The following is a 20,128-nucleotide window of genomic DNA, read 5'->3' as shown; positions in this document are numbered from 1 at the left end:
ATGACTGAAACAGCAGTTATCTTATAGGGAACTATATTCAATGCCTTGTAATGGCCTAGAATGAAAAAGAATATGAAAATGAATATGTACATGTGTGTGTGTATATATATATATTTATATATGTATAACTGAAACACTATGCTGTACATCAGAAATTAACACAACATTGTAACTGACTATACTTCAATTTAAAAAAAAGCAGTTTTCTGTTTCTACTGAAGCAAAGTAATTAATGGGAGATTAATATTGAATAGTCAGAATATGCACTGAAATTTCCCTATAAAACTTCAGTTCATGGCCTAACAGATTAAAGCTAGCTCTTCCTTCTGTGAAGTGTTAATGATTCAGTAATCATTTAAGGATTCAGTGAAAGCTACAAAATCTGCTAAGAAACGTGCTGGTGGTGTCTAGTGGGAAAGACAGGCGTCAAAGCAGTAATCGTACAGATGTACGGTACAGTCTTACGATGGAAACTACATGAACTATGTGGAACTATCCAAATCAAAGGTGAGAAAACTCCCCCTGAGGAAGGGATTTATAAGGTGACATCTGATTTTTGCAAGATAAGCAGAAAGCAGCTGCAGAGAGGGCTGTGGGTTGGGCTATATAGAAGGCTGATTAAAAATAGAACATCTATCACTGGACAAAATTCAGTGATCGTGGTTAAAACATGAGAAAAAAAGGTTATAATGCCATTGTCTGTTAAATACATTATTTCTTTTGATATCAATCTTGATATTGTAGAAATACTTTTCAAATCTGCATTTTCTGTCACAAATAAATCTCATTAACTGCTCCACTCCAAACGGCCACTTCTGTCACTGCAAATTTATATAGGGGCAGCTATACATTATTAACAATCTGTGAAAAGTCACTGGCTAAATGTCACCAAAGCTGAGATATAGCTGCACCTTGGGATTCATATAGCAAACAGTTTAGTATTAATCATCTTGGACCACAAGATGTCTTGACATTTGAGCAGCAACTTTTTCCTCTTTAACTTGCACTGGAATCAGACCTCTATTAACTCAGCCATAATTTTCAGCTTAAACTGTGATAGAAAGTTTTACCTTCTAAATTAAAGTGGTGAAAAAAGTTGATCCATCAAAGACCTTATCACTCATTTAATCAATACTCATCTTCAGCCTTCCCTTCCCCCACCAGCCAAACAAATGAGCAAGGGCAGCTATAAATTTCAAGCATCTTTAGAAATGCCGGAAGTGTTCTGAGCTCACTTTCTGTTACATTAACACCTAGGAGAAATGAACTTGCTGACCTGCCCTAAGACACTGATGATTGATTTTACTCTGGTGTTTTTTATTTTGATAAAATAAGTAGGTTTCATACTTTTAAATATGCATATGAATCTTATTCTGGTCAAAGTTTAATAATATTATTAGCTCATCAATCTATGGTGCCCACAAGATGTCTAACTTTATTAACAATATTTTACTGAAAATATCTAATACATGATATCATGACTTAATTTTTTAAAGATATATCATTTTAGTTTTTAACTATGGAGCTGGTCACAACAATAATATAAAGAAAATATATTTTTAAACTAATACTGATCATAGAAAATTTTAAAATAGGCAATACAGAAAGTGGTCATCAACAAAGTTCTATCAAACGTAACTTCTGAGAACACATGTGTGCTTCATGTCTTTTGTAATTTTGTTCCATGTGTGGGCAGCAAGCCATAGATGAACAATTATTAGAAACAATTACCTTGATCCCCTATTTCTAATTATCAGGCCTGAGATACATTTAGAGGTAAGCTTTACTTTGTTTCCTGTGTAATTTCATTTTACATTAAGAAGACAACACATAAATAATTGTAGTCACCCCATAAAATTTAAAGATGCAATAAAGAAGAATAATTAGGGACTTGACACCTTGAAAATACCCAGATTGTGCAGCTGAACTCAAGAAATCCTCTGCACAGAGGTGCTAGGAATACAGTTTGCCGTTCCATATGCCCCGTGAATACCTGTTCTGTTTTTCACAACTGAAACTTAAAAAAAAAAGAAAAGAAAAATAACTAATGATCAAATTAACTGATTTCTTACAGGTCTCTGTCAGTGGGCTCCTATTCTATTTAAAAATACATGTATGATAAAGTCAGGTATAAGGAGTATAATAAATTTATACATGGAAAAGAAAGGACCACCAGGACACTCTTTGTTGTCGTCCTCACTCTGGACCCGGGCTGACTGAGCAGCCATCATTCGGAGCATTGCCAAAGACCACAGCAGTAAAAGCCAGGAGCTCTGCAAAGTCTACGCCAGTTTCTCTCCCCACAGGGTCACATATCATATCCAGCCAAGTTCATTAGCTGAAAATATTGATGCTCCTCCACCCAAAAAGAAGTACAGTTATACCATGTGCTTGGAAAAGAGGAAAACTGGAATCTTTGGCAAAAAGAACTATGCATATCACAACATAAAATGAGGTGATATTCTAACTATATTTCTATGATCTATCTCTATCTCTTTCTCTGTGTCTGCAAAAAGACTCATGCAAATGAGAATTTTAACTTTGTGTATTATGTATGTATATAAATATATATATAAAAATTACATAGACTTAGAGTTGCCATGAATGACACATTCTATTTTATTTCTGAAACTTTATTTAAATAGTGTTCTGGCATTTATAAAGCACTGCATTTGGGGTTTTCAAATAATTAATTAGTACACTTGTAAATATATATTTAATAAAATAGAAAAATAGTCTTTTGTGAGTGAAATAGGAATAAACTGAGAAAAAAATTAAAGAGTTAGGGAGAGATGGTAAAAGCAAAACATAATTAAATTATAGTAAGTGGTTTGTGAAAGGGATTTATACAAAATCGGATTTCAAGCTATTATAGCGTAAATCAAATTTAGCCTTACTTGGCTCAAAGATGATATAGTTTTTTTTTCCTTTAGACTATATTTTAGGTTCCAGGCTTTGTATAAAATTTAGATTCAAAGAAAATAACCTTAGTCACTTTCAATATTGTGATTTTCAGGTTTTTGGTTGTTTCAAAATTATCATCATTCTGAAGCATATTTATATGATATTTAAATGTCTTAAATGAATGGGTTTGTTAATTGTGTGTAGGAATTAAAAACAAAATTTGGAAATCATTATTTTACTGACATAAGAATTATACTTAATATCTTCATGCTTAAATGTACCCATTTGTCATCATCTATTTTTTTTCACTCCCAAGGGCCCTTTTCTTTTTGCCTATCCTGATCTCAGTCCTTGCTATTCACAGGAAGTTATGCCCTTACTGTTTCCTGAAGTTAAGCCAGCAGTGTTTCCATATCCACTAGCATCATATATTCAGGCCTTTCACTCTAAGGAGAGTCCAAGGATTCCTTGTCTACTACCTTTAGCCATTAAGGTCCTCTTACTCATTGCTTTTGCCTGTAATTTCCCAGTTACTGCTCCCTCAGTCCAAGACAACCGCGTGCCCCTGTAGTTCTTAGTGTAAATTGCTCTAATGAAATGACCAATTCTAATAATTACAGAAGTCAAGACTGTCTTCTAAATCCTGACTTCTTTTTGAGATTTGACGCAATAGATCACTCTCCTCTTGAGAGCTCAATTCTCCCTTCACTTCCATGCTATTCCATTCTAACATTTTACTACTTTTCTTTCACTATTTTAAGCTCAGTCACCCACTTTCTAAATGTGCTTTCATTGCGCTCTAAGATCTGTCCTCTCCTTTTTCATTACCTGTAAGTTGTTGCTAAGTAAGACCACTCCCAGATAAATGTCATTTATCACCAAAATGACAATGAATTAGACCTAAGTTAGACCTAAATGTTGAGTTTCCACTTAATTATCCCCACCATAGATGGTCTACCGACACCTCAGAATGAACCTAATACCAAGCTGCCCCAACCTCTTCCAATCTATTCAATAGGCTATATGAAAGGATCATTCTTATTTCACTCTGATTGCTCAGGTTCTTCAAGGGAATCTGAAATATTTCTCAAAACTTTGCCCAATTCTACTATATTTACTGTTACTATCCTCTTTCCTAAAACACATTGAACTTTTAACATTTTCCTCAATTTCCTGATCCTCTATTCTGATTTTCATCATCTGCATCTTTTCTTTCTAAATCCTAGATTGTAATAAGTCACTCACTTTCTTTTTGGAAAAAAAAAAAATTCTGTCCCTGAAAATTGATCATGCTAGATTAGATGAGTTATGACCAGGGGAAGGACAAACACTAGCATGTTGATTCCCTGGCTTCTAAATACATGTGATTTCACCCCCTAAAATGAAATATATATATTTGAGCTAAATTTATTACAGGTTATTTGACATAATGAATCAGTGTATATTATCAGTCACATTCTGCTACAGATTCATTCTGAAATGTAACTATTTTTCTAAGATTGTTCCCATCTTCTTATCTATTCTACAGTAAGAATTTCATCAGGTAAATGTAGAGAATATATATATCTCATCCTGGGGAAAGAGAGAGAGAGATTCAGTTTCTTGTCACTTAATGCCCTTCATGTACTGCTTACTGCAGAATAGTGTTTTCTGCAAATTGGAGAATTATTTCTTGCCCTTGACTAGATCCCAAGAGGTAACACTACTGAGATGGGACATAGATGAAATAGACACCAGTGGCTGAATTACAACTTCTGAGACATTTATTAGAGAAGCTGGTAGGAAGAAAGTTAAGAAAAAGAATTATAGGCAAAAAACAAACAAACAAACAAACAAAAATATATTTGCAAATGATAAAAATGATAAGAGGTTAATATCCAAAATATACAAAGAATTCATACAATTGGACATCCAGAAAACAACAAACAAGCCAATTAAAAAGTGGTCAGAGGAACTGAATAGATATTTTTTCCAAAGACCTATAGATGGCCAACAGAAACAGAAAAACCATCACTAACCATCCACAGCACTAACCTTCAGGGAAATGCAAGTTAAAACATCAGTGAGATAATGTCTCATAGCTATCAGAATGGCTATTATCAAAAAGATCTCAAATAGCGAGTGTTGGTGAGGGCAGGTGTGAAGAGGAGATTAAGAGGTACAAACATCCAGCTACAAAATAAATAAGTCATGAAATGTACAGCATGGGGAATATAGTCAATAATAATGTAATACCTCCCTATGGTGATGAATTTGATTAGGAGATACAAACTTCCAATTACATGATAAATAAACACTATGCACAACATGATCAATATAATTCACACTGCTATATGCTATATATGAAAGTTGATAAGAGTCAATATTCAGTTCTCATTACAAGAAGAATTTTTTTCTTTTATTCTGTATCTATATGAGGTGATTGATATTCACTAAACTTATTGCAGTAATCATTTTATGACCTACATAAATCAAATCATTGTGCTGTAAACATTACATAGTGCCATGTGTCAATTATGTCTCGAGAAAACTGGAAGAAAAAATAAAGTCTTTGCCTAATAATTAAAAAAAAAAATTTACATTTTCATTCCATAGGTTGAGAAGCACAGCAAATTCTATTAAAGCAGAAAAGCACCTCTACCATTATTATATATTTAAATAAATGTCTTTCACCATGATACATTCTTAATGTGTGATTGATTTTGATTATTTAATAATTTGCATCTATTAATTATGGGGTTTTTTTTTTTAGCATCTTCATAGTTTGGTTTCCAAAATAGATAGCATCAGAACATACATTAGAAGACTTCCATATTTTATATGCTCTAGATCAAGTTATATGTAGTGGGAAGTGGCTGTTGTAAGCTTGAAATTACTCATATGTAACATTCTCTTGACTTACACTCTTTTTTGGAGATAAGGCTTTAAACTTTTCAATGTATTTCACTTTGATATTCCATTCATGTTATTCTTTTCCTTAAGATGACTGTTAATTCATATTTTTTCCTGACTAATAAACAATTTCAGAGTTTAAAAATATTTATCCTCTTTCTACTTTATTGTTATAGACTTTAGGAGTCCACAGAGCACCAAATACAATAAATAAAAAGGAACTACTCTAAAATATACTACTATAAAAGTTCCATATGTAGGACAGATAAACAAGATTATACTGTATAGCACAGAGAAATATATACAAGATCTTGTGGTAGCTCACAGCGAAAAAACATGTGACAATGAATATATGTATGTTCATGTAAAACTGAAAAATTGTGCTCTACACTGGAATTTGACACAACATTGTAAAATGACCATAACTCAACAAAAAAAAGTTTAAAAAAAAGTTCCAAAATCTGTATATAGAAGAAAATTCTAAACATTTTTAGAAAGAAAGAAACAGGTGTTAAATAATTGCAACCAAGAATAGCATTTAACTTGCCGACACAGCAATTCTATCAGCATTCTGAGGGAAAAATTTCCCAAACTAGAAATATATTCAGTCAAGTGCGATAGTAAGGATGCCTTTAGATGTCAAAGATTTCTTTTTTAAAGACCAATCTCCAAACATCTTTTGTTGTTATTGTTGAAAAAAAGAAAGCATGAGTTCCAGAAACCAGTCCACCTGGCCTCAGATGTCTGAAAAAAGAAGGCACTAGTATGTTAAGATTGTGCAAAATTTTGAGTGGATGATGCAAAATGTAGAAATAACTGTGAAAATAAATGTTTGAGGGGAACGGAATTTACCACCCCAAAACACATCTCTTTGGCAAGTTAATTATTTAAAACCTGTTTTTTTTCTAAGGAATAGCAGATATGGGGAAAACTCTGAAAACCAAGGAGTCACTCTTTTCTAAAAACATCTGCATTTGTAAGGAAAATCTTCATCTGTAAGGGTGTCTTCCTTTTCTCTACAGGGAGGAAGAGGATGATCAAATCTTTAGAAACTCAATGGAAAAAGCAAGGATTTTTTTCTTTTAATGACTGAGTAGTATTCCATTGTATAAAAAAAAAGAATAAAGTAATGCCATTTGCAGTAACATGGATGGACCTGGAGATTGTCATTCTAAGTGAAGTAAGCCAGAAAGAGAAAGAAAAATACCATACGATATTACTCATTTGTGGAATCTTAAAAAAAAAAGAATGAAAGATAAAAAGAAAGAAAGAAAGAAAGAAAGAGAAAAAAAGGGTATTATGAACTCATCTACCAAACAGAAACAGACTCACAGACAGTAAACAACCTTATGGTTACTGGCAAAAGTGGGTGGGAAGGGATAAATTTGGGAGTTTGAGATTTATAAATGTTAGCCATTATATATAAAAATAGATTAAAAAAATTCTGCTGTATAGCACGGGGAACAATGTTCAATATCTTGTAATGACCTTTAATGAATAGAATATGAAAAAGAATATATATATACGCATGACTGGGACATTGTACACCAGAAATTGACACATTGTAACTGACTGTACTTCAGTTAAAAAAAAAGTACAGAAAACTGCTAATTACCTTCAAAATGTACTCTATAAAAAGGTTCCCTAGAGTGTAGAGGTAGGAAAAGATCAAAATAAATACTTTATCTAAATAGTTAAATTTGTAACTTTATACTACTCTTGTGCGACACCACTCCTTTCTCAGTGTCTTCTATCCCTATTTGTGGCACCACCTCACCCAGCCCTCCAGCTAGAACTGTAATTATTGTGGGCTTAGATTGACTGCCAAGCTGGTGATCATGTTTTCCCCAATCTATATTGCCAGAAGAAATCACTTCTTTTGTCTATTGTAATCAGTTATGTAAAAAGCATGTCTTTTTCCCATAGTCCCTGCCTGTGCTTTCCACACCCTCTTCCTACTGAAGGGAACCAAAATTTGCCACCCCTCTTTAAGCTGATTATTTTTGAGACACAGCAGACACAGGGAAAGCTCTGAAAACTGAGCAGAATTTACCCTGTTGTAAGAGTCATTTGTATTTATAATGGAACTCTCCATTTGTAAGGGTGTCTTCCTCTCTTACCTAGAAGAGAAGGATGACTACATCTCTAGAAGCTCTTGTCAATGGAGAAAGCTTGACTGAGATCTACGTAACAACTTACCCTTGTTCTTTGTCTCCTGTGTTTCCCTTGGTAACTTTCCATTAGTAAGCTTTCCCCCAACAGCCTTCTTTTGACTTTACCTGAAGATGATATTAAAGGGGATGGCTTGGGCCATTTAGGAGAGTTACTAGGTTTTCCTGGGTCTCTTCCACATACACAGGAAGTATACATGCTATTCAACTTCTTTTTGTTTTTCTACTGTTAATCTGTCTTTTATTACAGTAGCAGTCTCAGCCAAGAGCCTAGAAAAATAGATGGAAAATTATTTTTCCTTCTCTACACCACACACTGGAGTATAACTTCTCTGTGGATAAAGACTGTTTTATATTCACTCTATATTCTTCATAGCACCTATTCTTATTTCCCACACAGACTTCTTATAAAATTGTTGAGTAGATGAATAAATGAATAAATAATGAACTAAGAAAATAGTATTATAATGGCATTGAGTCAACTTTTTGTTCCATCCATGACTATTGTTGTCATGTTACATGCATCGTGTTATACACAGGGGATCTCAAAAACAATAACGTATGTTATTATTAGAGGAGAACCCACACTATTTCTCTGGAATTAGTAGCAAAAATGTGAATGCTCGTATTTTAATATAGCCTTCATGCATTTACTTATTTCATTTTTTAAAAACAAAATAAAATAAATTGGCTTATTTCAGTTTGAAACATACATAAGTGAACCTTCCCAAATGGGATTAAAAATAATAGCAGGTGTAACAGAAATGTGGTTACTGCCTATGTAGCAATCTGATCTTATTTTACAGCTTAGTCTGTCTGAGATACTGGGAGTTGCAAAGGGATTTAAGAAATTTGAATAGGTATGAACTGTACTGAATATTTGCTGTATCTGAAAAGCAGGAAATTCACTGTTAGGTGTAAGAGAGAGAGAGGGAGAGAGAGGGAGAGAGATTTGAGAGAGGGAAAATGAGGAAAGAGAGAGAAAGCACAGGGATACGTATAAGGGTTCTGTGGAATTCATTGGCTGAAGGGTTCTGGACCAGCACTGTGAGTGGAGAACAGGTGAAGATGAGAAAAGGGGTTTGAGACATGATGGTGTGTGTGATGGAATGGGTCTCTAATGTTCTATAAGAGGCATAATTAAGTGTTGCAATTCCTTTTTGATTATGTATGAGTCCTGGTCCATACGTTTTTATAAATGTGGTTCTCTGCAGTCTTGGTCATTTGGGCCTAGGGATTTCTAAAGTTACATGTGCTATATTTGTTTTAAAGTGCCATTTATCTTGGTTTTACTTCCTTTTAGAATGCTGAGTGTAGGAGTGAGGAACACCTTCAATATCAGGATTGCACATTAATAGGGAAAAGTGTTATTTATACTGAAATAGTCAGATTCACAAACTGTTATTGAATCTTGTGGTATTTAATCTCGCACACTGGCCAAGACAGCCCTAACATTCCCTTCAACTTGACTAAACTTCACACAGACCTTTTCCTGACTCTCACCCCCTGGACCCCCTGTTCTCACAGCATTTCCTTTAGAAAACCTGTCACTGTCAAATTCTTCTTTTGACCCTTGGAAATATACATCTTTTTGAAAGCCTCTTGTCAGTTTCACAATGAGGGATGTCTTTCTCAAGGACCTAGGTTCTGGCCCTTTGAAATGCAATCAAGGAAGACAGCTCCTCAGCAAGTGTCTGGAAGGGCAGGAGCCCAACTTAAGAGGCTGCTTGTTCCAAGTTGTAAACCACTTCCTGTCAAAAAGCAAGCTTACTTTTTCCCCTGGATAAGGTCTAGGAGTCCCCCCTCCCCAACTGTGAAATGTTCTCATGCCCTTAATTTCAGAGGAATTGAGCTCAGACTAGTTCTGGCCTCTCCTCCCTCTTGCGATAGCCTTGAATGAAGTCTGCTCTGCCTGTTTAACTCTGCCCAGTGAAACTTTTGCTATGACAATACCAGGTGGCCAACACGTGAAGACAACATGTAAGGAAGTAAACAGAAAGGAAGCGTTAGTGAAAGTCACAGAAACTTACTGTGTTGTGTTTGACATGTTTGCCATTATTGTATTCACACAGCTTTAATTGTTCAACTTCAAAATATTGGGCGGGAGAAAATTCATATTCCCTGATTTTTCTACATCAAATTTAGTATCTTCTGAGCCCCCAGCTGATCACCCAGCAGGAAATTCAACATTGCTTGTTCTGGGGACTCCTCCTCACTCACCCATGGGCTCATCCAAGAATCTTGGGCTTGACGGTGCCAGAAAACGGGCCAAGAGCTAAATGTATGTCACAGGCAGGAGGCAGTACTTTTGTTCCCAGAGCTCAGGTCCATGCTTTTTTTTTTCTTCTCTCCAAATCTGCTACCTGAGGTGTATTCTGGGCTACCTACCACTCTCAGTAATTTCTCCCCGCCACCAGCATCCTTCCTCCACCCCCATCCAAAATGAGCCCTGGACTCTGCCCCTGGGAGCCATTCCTCCTCACAGCATTGACAGAACTCAACACTCATCCCAAGACTACTGCTTCGTCCTCCCCCAGAGAAAAGGAACTTTCCTCCGCCTCCATCCTCTCAGGGCTGGAAACTGCTCCTCAATTTCACTCTTGTTTTCGGTTCTAAAACTAAAGAAATCTATTTATGTCTTTCCCTGGCGGAGGGCCAGGAAAGATACAAGGTCAGACTATCCTTTTGAAACAGCATGTGGGCGTCTTTTTCTAGGTGTGAGGAAGGAGTTTCAAGCTGGTAAACAGATTATGCATTTTAGTAATGATAGTAACGGTAAATATCCATGTGACGCTTGTGTGGCAAACATTATCTGAAGGCTTCTCAGATACATATCATGATCATAATTGGACATTTTTTTTTTAAAAAGTAAGTTCAGAAACTGAGGCAGTTCACCACATTAGAATATGGACACTAATATCTTTATACTCACTGTTTAGAAAGTAAATATGCACACATCTGGAAATAACATCTGGGCGGAGTAGGTGGAATGAAACATGATAATAAAAATAATTTAGGACCACCTCACTAGTGTGCACTCAAATGGATATGTGCAAATCTATGAAGGAGAAATTTTGTATCTTTAAATTAAGGACAATTACTTTATTGAATTCTTAGAAGAGAGTAAGGGAGTGTGGTGTTTTATTATTGAACTAATCTGTTTTTTAGATGACATCTGAGTTCCCTTGAAGGAAAGCTATTTAGTAGCCTTACCTTCCAGAGGTTTTCAAAAATATATATTTAGTTTTGTTAGATTTTGTTTTTGAACAGTGTTCCCCTTGTAACTGATGCTCTGGTCCCCGTTGGCCACTCCCTGGCCTATGTCCCCTGTAACCGTCATCTTACTCAGCAGTAACGCAGAAGCATCCGTGCATGACAGACTCCCACATCTCATTCACATTAGTCTATCCCGCAGGAAGCAGCATCTTTTTTTGGGTACACACAGCCTTTTTCTGCCATGTACTCTGCATGCCTCGATGACTTTGAAAACGAAACTTTCTTCCTCCTCTCCTAGACTAGGATTCTAATTTGGGTATAATGGGATGTGAACCTCCCCTTAAGCCTTTTAAAATATTCAAGGGAGGCATAAAAAGAAATAGCAGAGAGACATTCACTTTTTATTACTCTGTCTGATGAGGATATTGTATTACACACATGCTAATGTAAATTCTTCTAAAATATAAAATTTCCACCCTTTTATTCTCTCATTGTTCCCTTTCCACAATCAATTTGGATTCCTGAGACCTTACACAACAGAACTAAATAGCTTTTTCGAAACTGATGTGCCCTGGTCTTTTGAATTCAGTAACTGCTTCACTAGATCAGAGCTGTAAGTAACAAATTTCTCTTTGTGACTCTTCCTGACAACAAGAGAAAACATTAATTTAACTTCCCTGGGTGAACTTGAATCGAGGCCTGAAAAGTAGAAAAATAACCTAAACTATTTACTTTCTACCACCTGCCCAGTAACTCTCACAGGGGAAAGAAATATTGCCAGGATTCTAAAACTTAGCTGAAAGAAAAGCTGTCATATTTAGAAAAAGTTATAATATATGACACTAAAATTTAGAAATATTCATTTTCAGCTTCTAAGGGCTTCTGTCTTTATATTTAGCCTTGCTCTTCTTAAAGTTATATTCAGGGGAGTCTTTTAACTTAAGAATTAATTGCACCCTTCTTATTATAAGTAAAAAATATGGAACATGTGTTTCAATCATTTCTGCAAAACAACTTAAAAATGGTAGGATTTCAGGTTCAAGATATTATTATTAGATCCGTCATTCTCCTGATAAACTCCTATAGGCCCTTCTCAGCCACCACACAGATAAGTATTTCACAGGAATCCAGGACAGAGGAGTCACTGAAACAACGATTTTGATGGGACGTATATGAGATGGAAGATCCAGATTAATTATGTTGACCATAGAGACCACACAGTGGAACTGAGTTATGATAATCCTAACTCCTTCATCATGTGAACAGATGCTAAGAAGCAACATATTCAATTACTATTTGAATACATTATCTCATTCTCTGTCCCTAATAAAATATCTGTTGGCACAGTTTCAAAATGACTTGAAACTGTGACGTACTCCTGCCAGGAACTATAGAAGTTTTAAAAGTCATTGTCTAAACCAACAACATAACACCATTTGCAGCAACATGGAAGTTCCTGGAGAATGTCATTCTAAGTGAAGTAAGCCAGAAAGAGAAAGAAAAATACCATATGAGATCGCTCATATGTGGAATTGAAAACAAAACAAAACAAAACAAAACATAAATACAAAACAGAAACAGACTCATAGGCATAGAATACAAACTTGTGGTTGCCAAGGGGGTGGGGGGGTGGGTGGGAAGGGACAGACTGGAATTTCAAAATGTAGCATAGATAAACAAGATTATACTGTATAGCACAGGGAAATATATACAAGATCTTGTGGTAGCTCACAGCGAAAAAAAAACGGGACAATGAATATATGTATGTTCATGTATAACTGAAAAATTGTGCTGTACACTGGAATTTGACACAACATTGTAAAATGACTATACCTCAATTTAAAAATGTTAAATAAATAAATAAGTAAATGTTAAAAAATAAATTAATTAATTAATTAAAAAATTAGAATAAGTGAAAAAAAAAGTCATTGTCTAGATCTTTTGCCTCTAACAAGGAAATGCCTCTAATGGGGAAGTACTTTTGCTGATAATTAGAGTGAGTTACGCTTATACCTACTTACACTAGTCATGATAAAGCTATTTCTTCAGGAGCTTTAAAAATAAATCAGCCTCTCTTTGATATAACATTTGCTGATAAGTTCAGAAATAACGGGAGGTAATCATTTTTATGATATTGATTTTTGATGCTGGTTTTAAGGATGCCTGATAGAGTATATCTGTATGCCCGTCCCTAAGATCACACCCATACAATGCTGCAAAAATACGACCAACATTAGGAGAAAGTAACAGCTAAATAATAGAGAACTGTACTTTACCCTAGTCTTAAAAGTCATCTATTTTTAATGCAATTGGCCTGTAAACGAAGTCACAAATATATGTTCTAATTCTTGCTACACTATACGGACTTAAACAGATATATTGAAATGTAACTAACAGAAAACAATGAAGCAGCTCATAGGCTTCAAAGACCAAAAAACTTGTCAAAAAATTATATATGTGGTGGTGATATTTTTCACAAGTGATAGAGGAATGTCCTACCAAAGTTGCATAGAAGTTTATGAATTTCATTAAATATTTAAAATCTATTCTGAGTGGTATCATGCAATTGTCAATGTCTTTTACTAGCAGAGAGTAACAGCAGTACAGGCATCTTTGGGACTCGACCTTTTTTATTTTTATTTTTTAAAATGTAGGAAACAAAAATGGGACACTTTTATTCATAACTCAAAAGTAACATTAAGCAGGTAGAGTAAGAGATTAAATATAAAATACAGCTCCCCACCCCAGTCCTATTTCCCTAAGGCCTCATGGTCAAGTGGAACCTCTGCAGAGAACACCTGGACCACAGAGGATGGGTCAGAGACACCTCCTCTGTCTGGACTCCTGTTGTGTCTTCGGTCACCTCTCCTCTTGCTCTTGGGTGGACCTTGAATGAAACATCAGTTCTCCCTGATTGGTTGTCCCATCAAATCCTGGCCATTGAATCCCTCCATAGCAGCCTGGGACTCCTTGAATGTTTCATGCTCGATTGAAGTATACCCTGTCAGATATCCTGTTCACCTGTCCAGGTTGAGGTGGATGTTTTTTATTTTCCCCTTCTCTGCAAATTTATTGTTATGTCTTCTTCTTTGGCTTCCTCATGGACTCCAGTGACAAAGAGAATCCAGCCTTCAACAGAGCACTGTGGTCTGGGTTCATGGCCATCCTGCTCCATGCTGTCATAATCCTCACGTATCCATGCTCAAGATCTGTTTTTGGAGTCAAAGCTGTGACCCTTCCATTTCTTTGCTTTGTCTTTCAGTTTGTGGATGCTCTCCTCCCCATCCAAATCCGTGGTGAAATCCTTGCCCTTAGCCTCATGAAGATCCAACATGTCTGTCATCTTGCCTTCACTCTCTTGACCTTTATAGCGGAGGGGAGCTGATACATCATGCAGAGAATTGTTCCAAAGGTGCTCTGACAAGACAGAATGTCCCTATATCTTTTGGATTCTACTTACTAATATTTCAATTTGGCAAACTGTGTTCATTTTTTTTTCTTATATAAGGTAAGGAATTTAAGGACCCTATTTAATAAGTTCAAGCTCTCTACTTATATTGAGAAAGCACAATCACTGTCAGGAAAATGAAAGTCCTCTAGACTCAGCTAGAAACTAAAAGCCAGTTCATATTGTTTCAAGAAACAGAAGAAGTTTCCACACCTTGAAAGGATAGGGGATACTCTTTATCCCAGATTCCTGGTCTCATATTTTACTATTCTCTTCAATATACAAAGACACTCTTAATTGCCTAAAGAACAGACATTTCTTGGTTCATCTTATTTTCTCTTGCTTGCACAGAAACTGCCTTCTTAAAAGTCTTCTTTTTTTTTTAATCTGTTATGTGTCTTCCATTTCCAGTGCACACACACTCATAACACACACAAGCACAAATACATATATACAGTGACAATATTGTATAATTTATTTGAATATATATATTTTCCTTGAAAAAAAAGAAAACTTCTAAGCTTTAGTATTTTTTTCCCAAATGCCATTTATGCACATGCTTTCCCATGCAGATTTCATTTTAAGAATCTCCATTGTCTGTCATGTTGATGACACGCCCCCTCTGACCTGACGCCATGCTTAAATTCTTAGTAACCTACTTCTCTCCACACATGTCAAAATCAACATAGCCACAAATAATTTCATTGTTTTCTTCCTAGAAAATCCCTATACCTTATATGAATTTTAATTAGTGACAGCATCATTTTTGTAGTAATAAAAATTGAAATAGTAAACCTTTTTTGACTCATTTTCTTTAATCTTAGATTTCAGTCTGATTCCAAGCCATGTAAGTCTGCATTCAAAACGTCTTAGGCTCCTCCCCTTCCCTTATACTCCCACACTGGGCTCTTCTAATTATATATTATCTCTATATGTTCACTAGAATGTTATCTAAATATTTTACTGCTCTCTTCCCGGACTTCAATTCTTTCTGAATGCTGTGGCATAGTAAATCCTGCTCAACAGATTATGTGCATGATTTGAATCTTTTATAGAGGAGCTTATGGAATTAATTACACAGTCCTCAATCTATTCTACTAAGACCCTTACCTGCAGTATGGTCTGTGATTTGGAAAGTTATTTAACTATTTAATGCCTCAATCCCCTTACCCATAAAATGGGAATAATGGTACAGAAGTTTTACTCATGTTAGAATTAAATGATATATACTATACACTGATAAGTACTTGATGAATAATACTTTATTTTTATTGACATTTCTGACTCTACTTTTCAAAATGATTTAAAATAATTTACATTTTAATTTTTTTTAATAATGTTCACATGAAAAACTTCTACCATATGGAAAAGTTGGAAAAACAGCACAATGCATACCAGAGAACCCATCAGAAGACCATAATTGTTAACATTTTGCTATTTGTCTTTTGGATACTAATGTGTAAATGTATACTTTCTAAACATTTTCAAAATAAGTTAGAAATTTTTGACACTTTAATTATTCCCAACACACATATCTTAAAATTAGGATGTTCTTCATATTGTCTGGACCACTGTCATACCTAAGAATATTAATCATAAAAAGGTTCACATGTTTATTCAAATCCTCCCAACTATTCCTTTAATGCATTTCATAAGTGCTTTTGTTTTTAGTTTAGTTTAGTTTTTAAGCAAGATGCAATCAGTTTTCCTGCCTTGCATTTGGTTATTAGAAATGTTCTCTCTCCTTTAATCTAAAAGAGCCTCAATTTTTTTTAATTCACAAATTGCTTTATAAAATCTCTTATAGTGTGTATTTACTTATTGTTAACTTAGTTTTTCTAAACTCTGTATTTCTGCTGAATTAGAAATTAGATGTAAAGGATGGATTAAATCATGTTAGCCATTTTTGATTAGAAACATTCATGAGTTCTTCAGATAGCATCACATTAAAGTGTGTCTGATGTCTCACAAATAGTAATGCCAAATTCGAATGATGGCTTACGCGGATGACCTCCAAATCTTTACCTTGCAAAAATATAGTTTGTTAACTCCCCTTATGATTAGCAAATAGTGTGACAGGTGATACTTTTACAGTGTGGGAAAAATATTTCTCCTAAAGGTTTTAGCATCCTTTCTCCTAAAGGTCTTCAAAAATCAATTATTTAATCAGAAGTTGTAAATTAGTAATTTTCACTGAAGTATTTTGATTTAAAACATTTTGTTAGTTTCAGGTGTATAGCAAAATTATTCAGTTATATTATATGTTTCTTATTCTTTTTCATTATAGGTTACTGCAAGATATTGAATATAGTTCCCTGTGCTCTACAGTAAATCTTTGTTTTTTAATCTATTTTACATATAATAGTTTGTATCTGTTAATCCCATACTCCTAATTTATCTCCCCTTTCCCCTTTGGTAACCCATAAGTTTGTTTTCTATGTCTGTGAGTCTGTTTTGTTTTGTAAATAAGTTCATTTGTATTATGTTTAGATTGCACATTTAAGTGATATCATACAGTATGTGTCTTTCCCTGACTTACTTCACTAAGTATAATGTTCCCTAGGTCTATCCATGTTGCTGCAAATGGCAATATTTCATTTTTTTTTTGATTGAGTAAAATTTCATTGTGTGTATATGCATATGTATACAAACATACCACCTTAAGCCAATTGTCTGTTGATGGGCACTTGTGTTCTTTTCATGTCTTGGGTATTATAAATAGTGCTACTATAAATGTTGATGTGCATGTATCTTTTTGAATTAGAGTTTTTGTCTTTTCTAGATATATACCCAGAAATGGATTTCTGTATCATGTGGTGACTCTATTTTCAATTTTTTAAGGAACCTCCATACTCTTCCCCATAGTGGCTGCACCAATTTACATTCCCATCAACAGTATAGGAGAGTTCCCTTTTCTCCACACCAACTCCAGCATTTATCATTTGTGGACTTTTTAATGATGCCATTCTGACTGGTAGGAAGTGATACCTCATTGTGGTTCCTATTTGCATTTCTCTGATGATCAGTGATATTGAGCATCTTTGCATGTGCCTGTTGGCCATCTTTATGTCTTCTATGGAGAAATATCTTTTTAGGGCTTTTGCCCATTTTTTGATTGATTTTTTTTTCAATACTGAGTTGTATGAGCTGTTTGCATATTTTGTATGTTAACCTCTTGTCAATTGCATCCTTTACAAATGTTTTCTCCCATTCCATAGGTTGTCTTTTAATTTTGTTAATGATTTCTTTTGCTGTGCAAAGCTTTCAAGTTTGATTATGCTCCATTTGTTTATTTTTGCTTATATTTCTTTTGCCTTGGGAGACTGATTTAAGAAAACATTGCTGTGATTTATGTCAAAGAATGCCCTACCTATGTTCTTTTAGGAGTTTATGGTGTCATGTCTTATATTTGGGTCTTTAAACCATTTTGTGTTTATTTTTGTTATGTGGTGTGAGGGAGTGTTCTAACTTCATTGATTCGTATTAAGCTGTCCAGTTTTCCCGATACCATTTTTTTGAAGAAACTCATTTCCCCACTGTATATTCTTGCCCCCTTATTTTGTATTAATTGACTGTAGGTGTGTGGGTTTATTTCTGGGGTTCCTATTCTGTTCCATTCAAATTCTGTCATAATTAAATGATTTTTCCCCTCATCAACTGGGAATGAGCTACTATTTCCCTTAAAAAGGCAATGTAAATAATTAACTATTCCCTTTTAATTAAAATATTAATCATAAGGAGTCAAAATAAAAATCATTTCCAGAGGTAGTAATGAAAATTTTCTCTCATTTTTTGGGTTTTTTTAGTAACACTAAGAAGTCATGGATTTTTCTCTTTACTATTTGATAATCACATATAGTCATTATTTTTTCTGATGCTCACATTACACATATTAAACCAGTGGTTTCATTCAGGCTGGCCCCTATGTCCTTTCCATACATCTGGACTTTGAGTATCAAAAAGAGAAAATTTAATATTCATGCATTGCCTTTTGTTCTTAAAACATATTCCACTAAATACACGCAATAGGAATACTCATGTGAAAGTAATATTTCTGTAGTATTCTTATAAACTCAGAACAAATTCAAATCATTTGTTTAGCTTATTTCCAAGTTGACATTTTAAAAATATCTTTTTGGTTTCTTTTATGTCACTCACAGGGCAGAAATTTTGCCCCAGTTGTAGCAGGTCAAGAATATTGGAAGCCGAATTGACCCAGTCCCCACTTCTTTATAGGGTGGAGTTTTTGCATTCAGAGAAAACCAGAGGTCATCATCTTCAACCAGTGCCTCGAGCAATGGCTCAGAGATTTTGCCCAAAAAGAGAGATGGTCCATAAAACCAAATTTCTGCCCTCTCTCTAAGGAACTGATTTTATTTGAAATAGAATGTGGGAAAGTTCAAGCCTAAAGGCAAACTTGAAAATAATGGATATGAAGGGGTAAGCATTTAAGAGGAGGCTGCTCAAATACATACATGAGCAGACCAGACCTGAGGTCAGTTAGCTTATTGGAGAGAACCAGAAAAGGAGACAGTCAGAACAGAAGAGCCCCGGGGCGTGGGCTTCAGAGCAAACCTCAAAAACTGTTCAAAAACAAGCAGAAAATAGAGGAGATTCAGCCTTGAAAGAAGATGATTGCACTGAATGAGATTTCTTATTGTGTGTCTATGGCCTGACAACAAAACTGCATGCTGCTCTGTGTATCCACCAAAGATGATGATCATGTAAGACAGTTTGGAAAAAACATAACAGATAACGTTGCCAGCAGAACTACACTACAATAAATGGTTAAAAAATATATCAGGTGAGGAGAAACGATTCTGCATGAGAAGTGTAATCCACGTTAAAAAAGCATCACATAAGACAAATATGCAGATAAATAGAAAAACTATGTATTTTTTCTTTTTACTTCTTTAAAAGACATGATTCTCTAAAGTAAAAATTATAACACGTTATGTAGGGATATATACATTATCTCTATATATATATTATATATAATATAGACAGATAATCTCTCTCTCTATATATATATAAGCAATAACTTTTATATAGAGACAATAGGTTTTATACAGATTCAGACATCTGATAGGGGTAGGGAAATAGAGTATGACAAGATTTTTACCTTTTATAGAAAGTGTTACAATATTAATTTTAGGTCGGCTGGGATACGATAAAAATTCATTCACTAGAGAAACAATAAAAAGTGTAATGCAAAGATATAGTCAATAAAATAATTAAAATGAAACACCAAAAATCTTCCAATAACAAAAAAAGACAGAAAAGGATGACAAGGAGATCAAAACTGGATGGAATAAAAAAAAAAAAACTAATAATACAGTAGACCCAAATCCAACCATAAAGACAGAAGATTCTCAAGCTGGATAAAAACAGCTCTATCTAATAAAGAGATGCACTTGAGGTATAAAGACACAGGTAAGTTGAAAGCAAAAGTGAAAGGAAAGAAAAACACATCATTCAAACAAGAAGCCTAAGAAAT

At 34.6% G+C, this 20,128-nt stretch overlaps 1 protein-coding gene and 1 pseudogene across 1 annotated transcript in view; both read right to left on the bottom strand.

The window, feature by feature from the left end:
* EYS (eyes shut homolog) overlaps window positions 1-20,128 on the bottom strand; it is a 1,185,765-nt gene that overhangs the window by 582,529 nt on the left and 583,108 nt on the right.
* Window positions 13,934-14,537, bottom strand: LOC102508895 (annotated as a pseudogene).

The sequence above is a fragment of the Camelus ferus genome, chromosome 8, assembly GCF_009834535.1.
Source record: "Camelus ferus isolate YT-003-E chromosome 8, BCGSAC_Cfer_1.0, whole genome shotgun sequence".
Lineage (NCBI taxonomy): Eukaryota > Metazoa > Chordata > Mammalia > Artiodactyla > Camelidae > Camelus > Camelus ferus.
This window is presented reverse-complemented; position numbering and strand designations above follow the sequence as displayed.